This window comes from Zingiber officinale, chromosome 7B (genome assembly GCF_018446385.1).
Source record: "Zingiber officinale cultivar Zhangliang chromosome 7B, Zo_v1.1, whole genome shotgun sequence".
Lineage (NCBI taxonomy): Eukaryota > Viridiplantae > Streptophyta > Magnoliopsida > Zingiberales > Zingiberaceae > Zingiber > Zingiber officinale.
The window spans coordinates 57,728,930-57,740,310 of record NC_055999.1 but is presented as its reverse complement, the minus strand read 5'-3'; the positions used below and the strand labels follow the sequence as shown (position 1 = coordinate 57,740,310).

The following is an 11,381-nucleotide window of genomic DNA, read 5'->3' as shown; positions in this document are numbered from 1 at the left end:
CGGAGATTAAACAAAAGACACGTTCTTTTACTTCGTTCGGAGCCTAGCTCGACTCCTACTCGAAGGCCCGCGGTCCTTGGCCGCACCGATGGACAATCACTATAAATCTTCTCTCCGATTTCCTCGGAGAGAAGCAGATCGTACAAGTACAAATAGAATAAGATAGTAACAATCCTACTATCTTATTGAAATTAAGTGCAATATAAAAATATACCGACAATTACATATAGGTTGAAGCTCGGTCGACACTTTCGGACGGAGTAGTTTTACGGAGTCGAAGACTTGTAGCACGTAGAAGACTTGAAGATGATCGAAAATTCTATCCGCCTCCGTCTTGAGCTGCTTTTATAGATGTCTTGGAGGTTCGATCCCAATGTTCGGTCGAGAACCCGCCTCCCTTCCTTCTGGTGAAGTTCGCCGGTGGCTAAATCTTTCATATTCGTCTTTAATGGTTCGATTGACCGATCATGCTTTGAACAGCTTCCTTCCTGTTCGTCGTGATTTTGCCGAGATAATCATTTAATGCTGAATAAATGTTGATTGGATCGGTCGGCCGATCAGTTCGATCAACCGATCGACTTATTTCCTTCGATCGATCGATGATTTGTCTGTCGAGTCACTATGGTTGGTGATTTGTCGGTTTGTCGACCGATCATGCTTGATCGACTTGGACTCGCTTGTCACGCCCCAAAGGAGTCTCAGTAAAATCCGGCAACATTTCCCTCAATAATCAAGCATCGATACAAGCAAAATCATCAATACGTTGGAATATTTATATACACTGACGCGGTTATAATAACGACCCTACCGAATAAACAATCACAACCACGCGATTATATATATATCTGTACTAAAACACAACAGAAAAACGAAGGAAAGCCCACACAAACCAAATAAATACAATGTATCTTAAACACAAATACAACACCAAAAATAGCCACATGGCTATACACAAATACAATGCCAAAATAAGAAAAGAATATCAAAAGAAAATAAGCGTGATTTCGGATGTGACGTAGACCCGTGAGACGGGATACTCCAAGGACACCAACCATCTGTTACTGAAACATAAATGATATCGTGCGGTGGTGAGTATAGGTAACTCAATGGGTAATAAAAGATAGTCGTGGTCCATAAACAATACATGAGATCACAAGTGATCTTAGTAGGGATAGAAACGATCATACTATCATAATCAATGCACCTAAACATAATGACATAAAAACGTATAAAGCATAACTAACAATGACAGATATATACCTCTGAATCGTACGATGATCAGAACTCAGGATCTGCAATGATATACCGTGACACACTGCGTAATATAAATACATTCGCGTATACATGTAAAATAAATGATGTATGCAGATTTACAAACCATATCGCAATCGTATCTCAAACAAACGAACAACGATAATCATATACAACTAGTATCTACTAGGGTACGATGCGAATATAACCCCTGCCGTAGCGATCGTACGCTGTCGTCGTGCTCCGGTCACCCCGCCACCTCTCCGGATACCACGACCCCCTGGCCGAGGGAGGCTTGGTCCGTGACGATCAGTATTACCCTCCAACCCAATATATGGTCGGTGAGATCCCACTAGTAACTATCTAGCTACGTAGATCGGGGTCCCGACGCCACAACGTGGGATCTCACAAAACCTCGTGGCCAGGTGTGGCCGAGGGACTAGCGATATCGCTCCATTCCACTACCCACGAGCGGTGGTAGGGTGTGCGGTGCTATTCCCAAACCAACTGATGACTCTCTCAACCACAAGGGAAATAATGGTCATCAGATGCAATGAATGATGAACATGATATATATATATATATATATATATATATATATATATATATTCTTGTTGGAGGTATTTATGAGGTTTGGGGTTGTTGCATGGATGATGATTATATATATATATATATATATATATATATATATATATATATATATATATATATATATATATATATATATATATATATATATATATCATCATCAGCCCACTCGGCTGGAACAAAACCAACACAACGGAAAATGACAAAAAAACAATCCATAACACAAAAACTGCTAGCCGGCTAGGCTTACACCACACAACAACACAAAACACTCCAGGTATAACACCGGAATACAAAGTCAAATACACAAATTCCGTATATCAAAACAACATAAATACAAGTGGAGACAGATCTTCTGAGGTGATGTAAGGACCAACAGACAAGATACTCCAAGCGACACCAAAACCAACCTGGTACCTAAAAACATAGATGTACGGTCAACATGATGACTCCTAAAACACATACCAAGCTACGTACAATCCACATTATATGCAAAATCAGCATGGTAAATCTAATCACTCGACAATCCCTACAATACATACTCTACACGCGTAATCACAGCAGAGTAGAAATCAAGAGTTGAGACTGTATATGATATAACTAGATCATCTCTAAGCTCAAGCAAAAGTATCAAGTAGGAAGAACAGCAAATGAACCCGATATAAGGTAAAGTAACCTAATCCGGCAAATAACAACCATGCACTAAGCTCAAAGAAAATACATAAAGGCAAAGGAAGAAATACCCGCCTTTATCTGTCGATCGCGTCAGATAGACCAATCCCACATCGAGACACTCACCTCAATCCCAAATCCTGTGATCACATAATACCTTTAGCCAATTACATAGGTAGCAAATAGCTAAATAAAATTCCCCAATCTAGTTAGGGAAAACTCTAATTGAAATAATTAACCCAATACAAACTCTAATCAATCCAACTCATACCAATAACAATTATGTATCCATTTACATAAATCATTCACCAATTAACCATTAAAAATCAACTCCAAAACTTACCCAATTTCGGATGCACCGTGGTTGATCCAAAGCCGAAAATGTTGGCTGTTGGAAATTGGTAACTAGGGCAAGATGAGACTGCTGAACTCCCAAACAATATCCTAATACACAATCAACATCGAGCATTAGATTTAAACCTCAATCCATCAACTGAAATCAACCAACTTACCCTCTGTTGAATCCTGATTTCTAGCCAAATCGATGATGTTTGGAAGATGTCCAGCAACTTCATATCAGAACCAGAAAATGATGTCCAGCACTGGATCTTGGGCAAGACAATGGTCAAAGTAGAGGTCCAGTGATTGCAACAAGCCATAAGTAGCCAAAAATCCCTCTATAGACACTTCTTGGCAAGGGAAGGACAACCGCAATGAAGCCACAATCACCAGCACCAATTGGTCGGAGTGGAGGGGTCCGATCTTGGGCACAGTTGCGTAAGGAAGAGGACAACGGCTGGCCACGGCGATCAAAGCTAGTAACCTCATCTCCGGTTCATGCACACAGCTTCAAGTGAGCACCAGATGTCCGCGACTTGGGTTGGTGTCGATCCACGCGTTGGTTGGTGGCGCACAAAAGGGAATAGGCATCTCTCGCTGGAGGTCGAAGAAGAATCATTGGCGACCGGATTTGCGCCAACAGATGCTCCCCTGATTGGCGATGAAGGTGTGCTGGAGGCATCTCGGCGAGCAAGACTCGGCGTCGGCAATCTAGGGCACGACGACAAGAGAGAAGGGAGAGGGCGACGACCGAACCAGAGCTAGGGTTGTCGGCGCCGGTGATCGCCCGAGAGAGAAATCGCAAGAGGTCTCGAGAAGAAGAAGACTCGTGATCGGGGAAGAAAAGGTCGTGCGAGAGAGGGCTCGGGAGAGGAGATCGGGGAAAGGGGGAGAGTTCGGGCGAATTCGGGGAGGAGAAAAGGAAAAGAAATTAAAAAAAAAAACCTAGGTTAGATTAATTAAAGCCTAAGTCCATTCCCAAATCAACTCCTATTTAAATGGGTATTCCAAACAGGCCTCTAACTAGCTCCGAATCCATCCCCTCAAAATGGGTCATACGACCTCCGTTTAAATCCCAAAAAATTTCTAAATATTCCTGAAAAATCCAATAAGATTTTTTGTCCAATAAAATTTATTATTTAAATTTGTGATATCTTACAGTTCTGATCTGATCTAATTTCTGTGTTGATTCTACGTGGTCCGGTCGACCGATCCTACTGTTCGGTCGACCGATCAGCTTAGATCTGCAAATCAGTATTAGGCAAAATATCCTGCAAAACAGAAATTAGTGCAGTAACAGTATAATGCAAGAATAATAATAAGAAACAGTAGAACTGTCTTGATCTCAACTTGGAAACCTTCCCGGTTCCTTCAGTTGGATCAACGACCTAAGGTTGTTCCCTTCGGGAACTCGACCTCACTGTCGCTCCTCTAGTTTGTTTACCTCAACCTACCTGCCAAACTTAGATCCTCCAGATCTAGTTTGGACTTTTCACTCATCCTTGATCGGCTCCCCAGGACTTTTCCTTTGATCTTCGGTTCTCCAGACCTCTCGATCACACCGCCAAGTATCCGGTCCCCTCGACTCACTTGGACTTGCACCTGGGTTCCACGATCTGCTAAGATTTCTCCTGCCTAGCCTCCAACTAGGTCTTTCCCGGTTGAGTAAACATCTTGCACACCCAGTCAACTTGTTAGATCACAACAAGACTTAACTTGAACATTTGACAACATCAAAACTTAGGTTTGATTCTGGTGCAACTTGCACCAACAAAAACTAGGCTGCAAGGGGTGAAGTTATCACCTTTTGCTCAATATATTAATCAACATGTAGTACTTACAATACAAGTAGTTGCTACACGTTATAGTAACTACTGTACAGTAGCTGATATACGTTGTAGCAGCTATTCGGTAGCTGCTACAATGTGTAGCAGCTAGGGCTTTTATGTTGTAGTATAAACCCTAATCAAAAATATTGTACAGAAAGAAAAATAGATACTAGAGGAAGGGCCAATTTAAAATGGAGGGGTGGGAGTGGTAGCGTCAGCTTTGTTTGTGGCGACAGTTTGGGGAGTTTTCAGCCCCTTCGAGAAGAAGCTTGTGGCACCTTTGATTAGCTTACTGTGGACGAGCAGAAGGGGACTTGGCAATTGTGGCAAGGGGTTTAAAGCGAGCGCATCTGAGTGAGGGAACGACTAAGAGGGAAAACAGATTTGGGAAAGTGTTTTGAAAGTTTTGAGCGGAGGGCGGGTGGAGAGAGAGATTAACTAAAAAAGCTTACGATGGAGGGGAAAACATATTTGGGGAAGTGTTTTGAAGGTTTCTAGTCCATTCGAGAAGAAGCTTGTAGCTGTATTTTGTGCTTAGCTTGCAATGTCTTTGCTTTGCTTGCGATGGATGAGCTGAAAAAGGCATTGATAATGTAGGATCGTTATGCTAGATGGGTGGTGAATAGCGCTCGTAGATTTTCCCATTTTTCGGAAAACTCTCGATTAGAATAAACATAGTGGAATTAAGGAGATGAAAAATAAAGTAATACTAACAAAGCCAAGTTTTACTTGGTTCAAATTCTGTGATGACTCCTAATCTAAGGCCCGCATGTGAGAGTACTTTCGTTGGACAATCATTAATCAATTGAATTGTTACAAAAGTAATTACAATTTAAATACATAGTAACTTTAAAAACTAAGCGATACTGATGACTTAGAAGTGTTGAGACCAAATATGTAGCTAGAGGGGGGGGTGAATAGCTCGGCGCACTCCTCGTGCTTGTCGTTACTTGTTTCTTCAAAGATATGCAGCAGAAAATACAAAGAAACAAAATACACAACGCTAACAAGAGGATTTACTTGGTATCCACTTCACAAGAGGTGACTAATCCAAGGATCCACACACTCACACACCCTCCACTAATAAAACACTTCTTTACGGTAACTACCGAAGGCGGAGAAGCCCTACATGTTCACACTACAAGAAGAAAGGGAAAGGGAATAAAATACAAGCAAAAGCTTACAAGTTTGCACAAGAAAAACCCTAACCCTAGATTTCTTCTTCTTGCTGTAGATCCACCTCTTGACTTGGAAATGCCTCCAAGAACCCTCAAGATCTGATGGTAAGAACTTTATGGAGTTGCTGTGAAGATCGCTGAAGAGAAGAATCGAAGCTGTGGAAGTTCTACCGAAGACGAACGCACGCCAACAGCTATATCCTGCGCCAATGGTCAAATCCCAATCGATCGGATTGCTCCCAATCGATCGGGGAGGCTTTGGATCGATCGGTCGATCGATCCAGAGCGCCTCTGTGCTCTCGGGAAATGCTTGGATCGATCGGCTGATCGATCCAGGGCTTATCGCGCAGAATCGCGACTCCCAATCGATCGCCCGATCGATCGGAGGCTCCCAATCGATCAGCCGGAAATGCCTGGATCGATCGGCTGATCGATCCAGGGCTTATCGTGCAGAATCGCGACTCCCAATCGATCGTCCGATCGATCGGAGGCTCCCAATCGATCGGCTGATCGATTGGGAGGCTTTCTGTTCGCGCGACACTTCTCCCCAATCGATCCACTGATCGATTGGGAGGAGGTTTGTCGCGAGGACTCACCCAATCGATTGGCTGATCGATTGGGCATGTGTCAATCGATCGGCTGATCGATCTAGCTCCTTATTTTTGCCCAAAAACAAGTCCAAAGCCCCCTAAACCAACATCCGGTCAACCATGACCTGTTGGTCCATCATGCCTAGCATCCGGTCACCCTTGACCTGCTAGGACTCACTCACCAAGTGTCCGGTCAATCCCTTTGACCTACCTGGTCTTTCCAACTCGTGCCAAGTATCCGGTCAATCCCTTTGACCTACTTGGACTTTCCAACACCAGATGTCCGATCAGCCTTGATCCATCTGGATTTCCTCGTGCCTGACTTCACTCACCAGGACTTCCCAATTACCTGGCTTCACTCATCAGGACTTCCAACTGCCTAGCTTCACTCACTAGGTCTTTCACCTGGCTTCACTCACCAGGACTTCCCAATTGTCTGGCTTCACTCACCAGGACTTCTAACTGCCTAGCTTCACTCACTAGGTCTTTCACCTGACTTCACTCACCAGGATTTTCTTCTGCCTAGCTTCACTCACTTGGTCTTTTACCTGGCTTCACTCACCAGAATTTCCTTTTGCCTAGCTTCACTCACTAGGTCTTTCACCTAGCTTCACTCACCAGGATTTTCTTCTGCCTAGCTTCACTCACTAGGACTTTCACTTGACTTCACTCACTAAGATTTTCTAGTCAAGTATCCAGTTAACCTTGACCTACTTGACTTTCCTTCATAATCTCCCCACATGAACAATTACACCTGCAATCTTCATGTGTTGTCTATGTGTTTTGTCAAACATCGAAATCCAAACATCAAGACTCGAGCTTGACTCAATTCAAGCTCAATCAACCAGGTCAACCTTGACCTAGGGAATATTGCACCAACAATCTCCCCATTTTTGATGTTTGACAATACCTTATTTAAGTTAGGATAATCTCATAGCCTAAACTTCCTTCATGCCAATATATGAATGAGGATTCCCTTCATCCTTCCCTTTTCCCATAGGGCGATGCACATTCTCCCCCTATTTAGGGAATGAAGGCCTAACTTAAACCCTACATTCTCCTCCTATTGACACACATCACAAACATTCCCCATCTTTGGGCACACATCAAAAACAAACTCTCCTCCTGAAGAGTTACCCTTCGTTGTTTACAACTTCACTCGTTGCTCACAACACAATAATGAAGGTCTCATACCCTTCATTATTCTCAACGCTCATCCTTGAGCATATACCACTTGGTATATTCACACGATTCAAATGAATGTCCCATACCCTTCATTTTCATCAAATGCTCATCCTTGAGCATATATCACTGAAACAATGAAGATATCCACTCTCCATTGTAGTCAAATGCCCAACCTTGAGCATTCTCACGAAAGAAGGTTAACCACCTTCCATGGTGTACGAAAAATAATTTTCATGTCCTTAAAGAGTAACTCCCCCTAAAGACATGGTCGTGACTTCTGTCATTGCACCAACAATGACTTGAAATCCCTAAACCTTTAGGAAACCCAAATTTAGAAGTTTTGAGGTTCATAAATTCGATAATGAAACCAAACCTCAACTTAAACCTCTACTTAGTCTTCCTTAACCAATCCATCCTAGTTTTCATCATGAAAACTCCCCCTAAATGTATAAAAATATGTTTAGAGGGGTAAGGAATAGTTACATAGACTAAAACATGGTCCAAAATGCTGAAATCAGGCTTTCCCAGACAAAATCAGCATTCCCAATCGATTGGAGTTGGGTTCCAATCGATTGAACCCTGCTGAATCGATCCACTGATCGATTCAGACTGCTTGGATTGATCGACTGATCGATCCATCCAGCTTCTTGTCGCAAGAAAGTTCCTCTCAATCGATCGCCCGATCGATTGAGGCACTCCAATCGATCGAGTGATCGATTGGAGCTCTGAAAAACTGAAAGTTCATTTACGTGAATTTTAGAAACTTCCCAAAAATTATACAAAATTCTAAAAATCATGAAAATTCATGTAAACATTGCTTAGGGGATATACTATCAAGGAAAAAGAATTTTCTATGAAAATACTTTCTATTTTTCAAGATTGACACAAACTTGAAAACTTGTAAAAACTTTAGTGTTTTCTTCTAGTTTGTGTCTAACTTTTCAATGATAATTACTATCAAAAGATAGTATTCATTAAGGTTTTCTAAAAACATTTTAAAATGATTTTCAAAACCAATATCCAACCATGTTCTTTGGGCTCAATGCACATGACTTATACATTAGCTTTCCCAATGATTGGAAAACACATAACTATGTGTTTTGATGAACCTAAAACTCAAAAAAATGCACTAAATCAATATCTTGAGTTTTGTTCATCATCCTAACATCTCACTTGTATTTAATGTGTACGAAACCACATACAAGTCACCTTATAGTTCTTAGTGAGATGTAAACTTTGGTTTTGCCCTATTCTAGGGATCATACATATTTATCTAGGCATTTTGAGGTGATGAACATCCACCAAGGATGTTACATGTTAATGGATGTCATTTGTCCTTAGTTTGCATAAAATAAATTAATGAATGATAATGTTATGACATACATCAAAAAGAAATAATTTTCAAAAGAAAATATCCTATAACTACATGATGTATGTATGACATGACATGGTATTTTTGTGGTTTTCATAATAAAATATGAATACAAAAATAAACATGATGTCATGACATATGATGGGCAAACAAAGCATGGCAAGTTTTAGCATAAATGAAATATACCTAGATTACCTATCTAAGTATTATAAAACCTTAGCTAAATCCTAGATTGCCCAATTTCATCAAGAAAATGTCAAAACCCAATTTTGACATTTTTTTCGCCTTTTCCTACATTGTGCCAATTTAAATTAAGCATATTCCTCAAAATTTGACACAAATTACTTTTTCAAAGAGTAACCAACTTTAAGTTAAGGCATAAATTGCTTTTAATTTCCTAAGAACATACTAAAATCCCAACTTGGTAGTTCTTTTGATTTTCCCTATTTGTGTCACTTAGAATATTATCCAATCTCTCAAAAAGTGACACATTTTACTCTTCCCAAGAGTAAACATATACCCCTTATCATTTTCAAAGGTTAATAATAACCTTGAAAATGCTCTCCAAGTGTCAACTTCATCAAAGTTGGGTTAACTACCCTTCTAATTAGAGTTGACACTCTCTAATCCATCTAAGGAGTAGAGAAAATGCTCCTAGGAACCCAAAACCTATTGGTGCTCCTTGGATGCTCTAGGTATTCACTAGGAATAACTTCCCTAGATACCTTCCTAGTGACCTTGTTAGGCTTCTTAGAAGCCTTGGTCACATTTTCTAGATCAACTCTAGGGATTTCTTCCTTTGTGACCTTCTTTGTGACTTTTTTGGACTTCTTAGAAGTCTTAGTCACTTTTGTTGCAAAAATACTTTTAGGAATAACCTTCCTAGTATTTTTGACTTGACCATTTGACCTAGACTCAGTTCCATAACTATATGGAACCTTATGGTAAGAAATTACATCCTTCTTAGCCTTTGGTTTGTATCCCAAACCTCTATGGCCATTGGATAACTTTTGTTGTCCTAAACCTAGGTTATGCTCATTTTGCCCTTTAAGGATATTTTTCATCATTTTTAGGGTCTTTTCCATTTTATCAAGTCTTGACCTCAAGACTTGATTCTCTTCCCATAAATCCCTAGATTTTGATTTTTCCTTAAATCCTTGAGCATTTCTATTTCTAGGCTTATAACTATGGTCCTTAGTGTTATTGCCTAAACTTTTACCTACCTTCCTAACCCTAGGTGTGGTAGTCTTAGCATGGAGAGCCATATGTTTTTCTTTAAGGCTATCATGCTCCCTATTTTTATGGTAAATAACATTAAAATGATAAAAATTGGAATTAGCATGCTTTTTACCATTATTTAAAGGGGTAGGCTCTATAAATGATGTTGGAGCAATCCCAATGGTTCGTGGGACCATGTGTTTTAGTGTTTGGGCAAAGGGTTTAAGTTAGGTTCACCCTGTTATTTGATATGTGTACTTGAGTTGTGCAGGACTGCAGGATACACATGAGACTCAGGTTGACGGCTTCGGGTCCGGTGAAGGATGGAGCATCCGAGGGACCGTGGACAAGGCAGCAAGGACAAGGGCCGAGGGAAGCGACTTCGAGGCATACGTGAAGGATGACATTGAGGACGAGCCGCGGGCTTGAATGCATCCGAGGGACGAGAGCCAAAGGAAGTAAGCTTGAAGGCAAGAGGTCAAAGCTGCAAATGAAGTATCAAATGAGTCGTAAGGGTGAGGGGTACAAGTGCATGGGGGATTGTACTCGAAGTAAAATCCTAGTTTTAGGATTTTACTGTAGCAGTACTGCAGCGACACTGTAGCAGTTACTGTAGCAGGCGACTGGTGCATGGACCAGTCGACTGATGCACTGTAGCAGAGAGCCGTTGGGCTGGAACCAGTCGACTGGTGCAAGGACCAGTCGACTGGTAACGGGCAAATCAGCTTGCTGATTTCCTCCAAGCTTATAAGAAGGAACTTGGGATGGCCGGCCAAGGTGACGAAATTAGACTTGGTTAAAGCCTAATTAGTAGTCACTAAGTGCTCAAAGGTTCCCTTGTGTCCAAGTGTTTTTGGTGAGTGTTGTGGTGAGGTTTCTCCACCCACAAGGAGGTTGAGCTAGCCGGAGTTTGCCGGGGACTAATCCACCGACGGATTGAGGGATCGTCCACCTTACGGACATGCCGTGGAGTAGGAGCAAGTTATCTCTGAACCACGTAAACGAACGTGTTAGAGGTTTGCATTTCCATTCTTGTATTTGGTGTTTAGCTTTCTATTTGTATTCGTTTGTATTCTGCTGCGCTAACATCGTAGGAAGCAAGGATTTGGGGGCGCCGTCCATTCAACCCCCCTTCTAGCCGGCCGCAAGATCCTCCAAC

At 41.5% G+C, this 11,381-nt stretch overlaps 1 long non-coding RNA gene across 1 annotated transcript; it reads right to left on the bottom strand.

The window, feature by feature from the left end:
- Positions 1-2,355: 2,355 nt before the first annotated feature.
- On the bottom strand, positions 2,356-3,790 carry LOC122005775. The gene is made up of 3 exons (XR_006118537.1): positions 3,024-3,790; positions 2,855-2,955; positions 2,356-2,651 (listed from the first exon to the last, which is right to left on the bottom strand). It is a non-coding gene; the product is annotated as an uncharacterized LOC122005775 (long non-coding RNA).
- Positions 3,791-11,381: the final 7,591 nt, after the last annotated feature.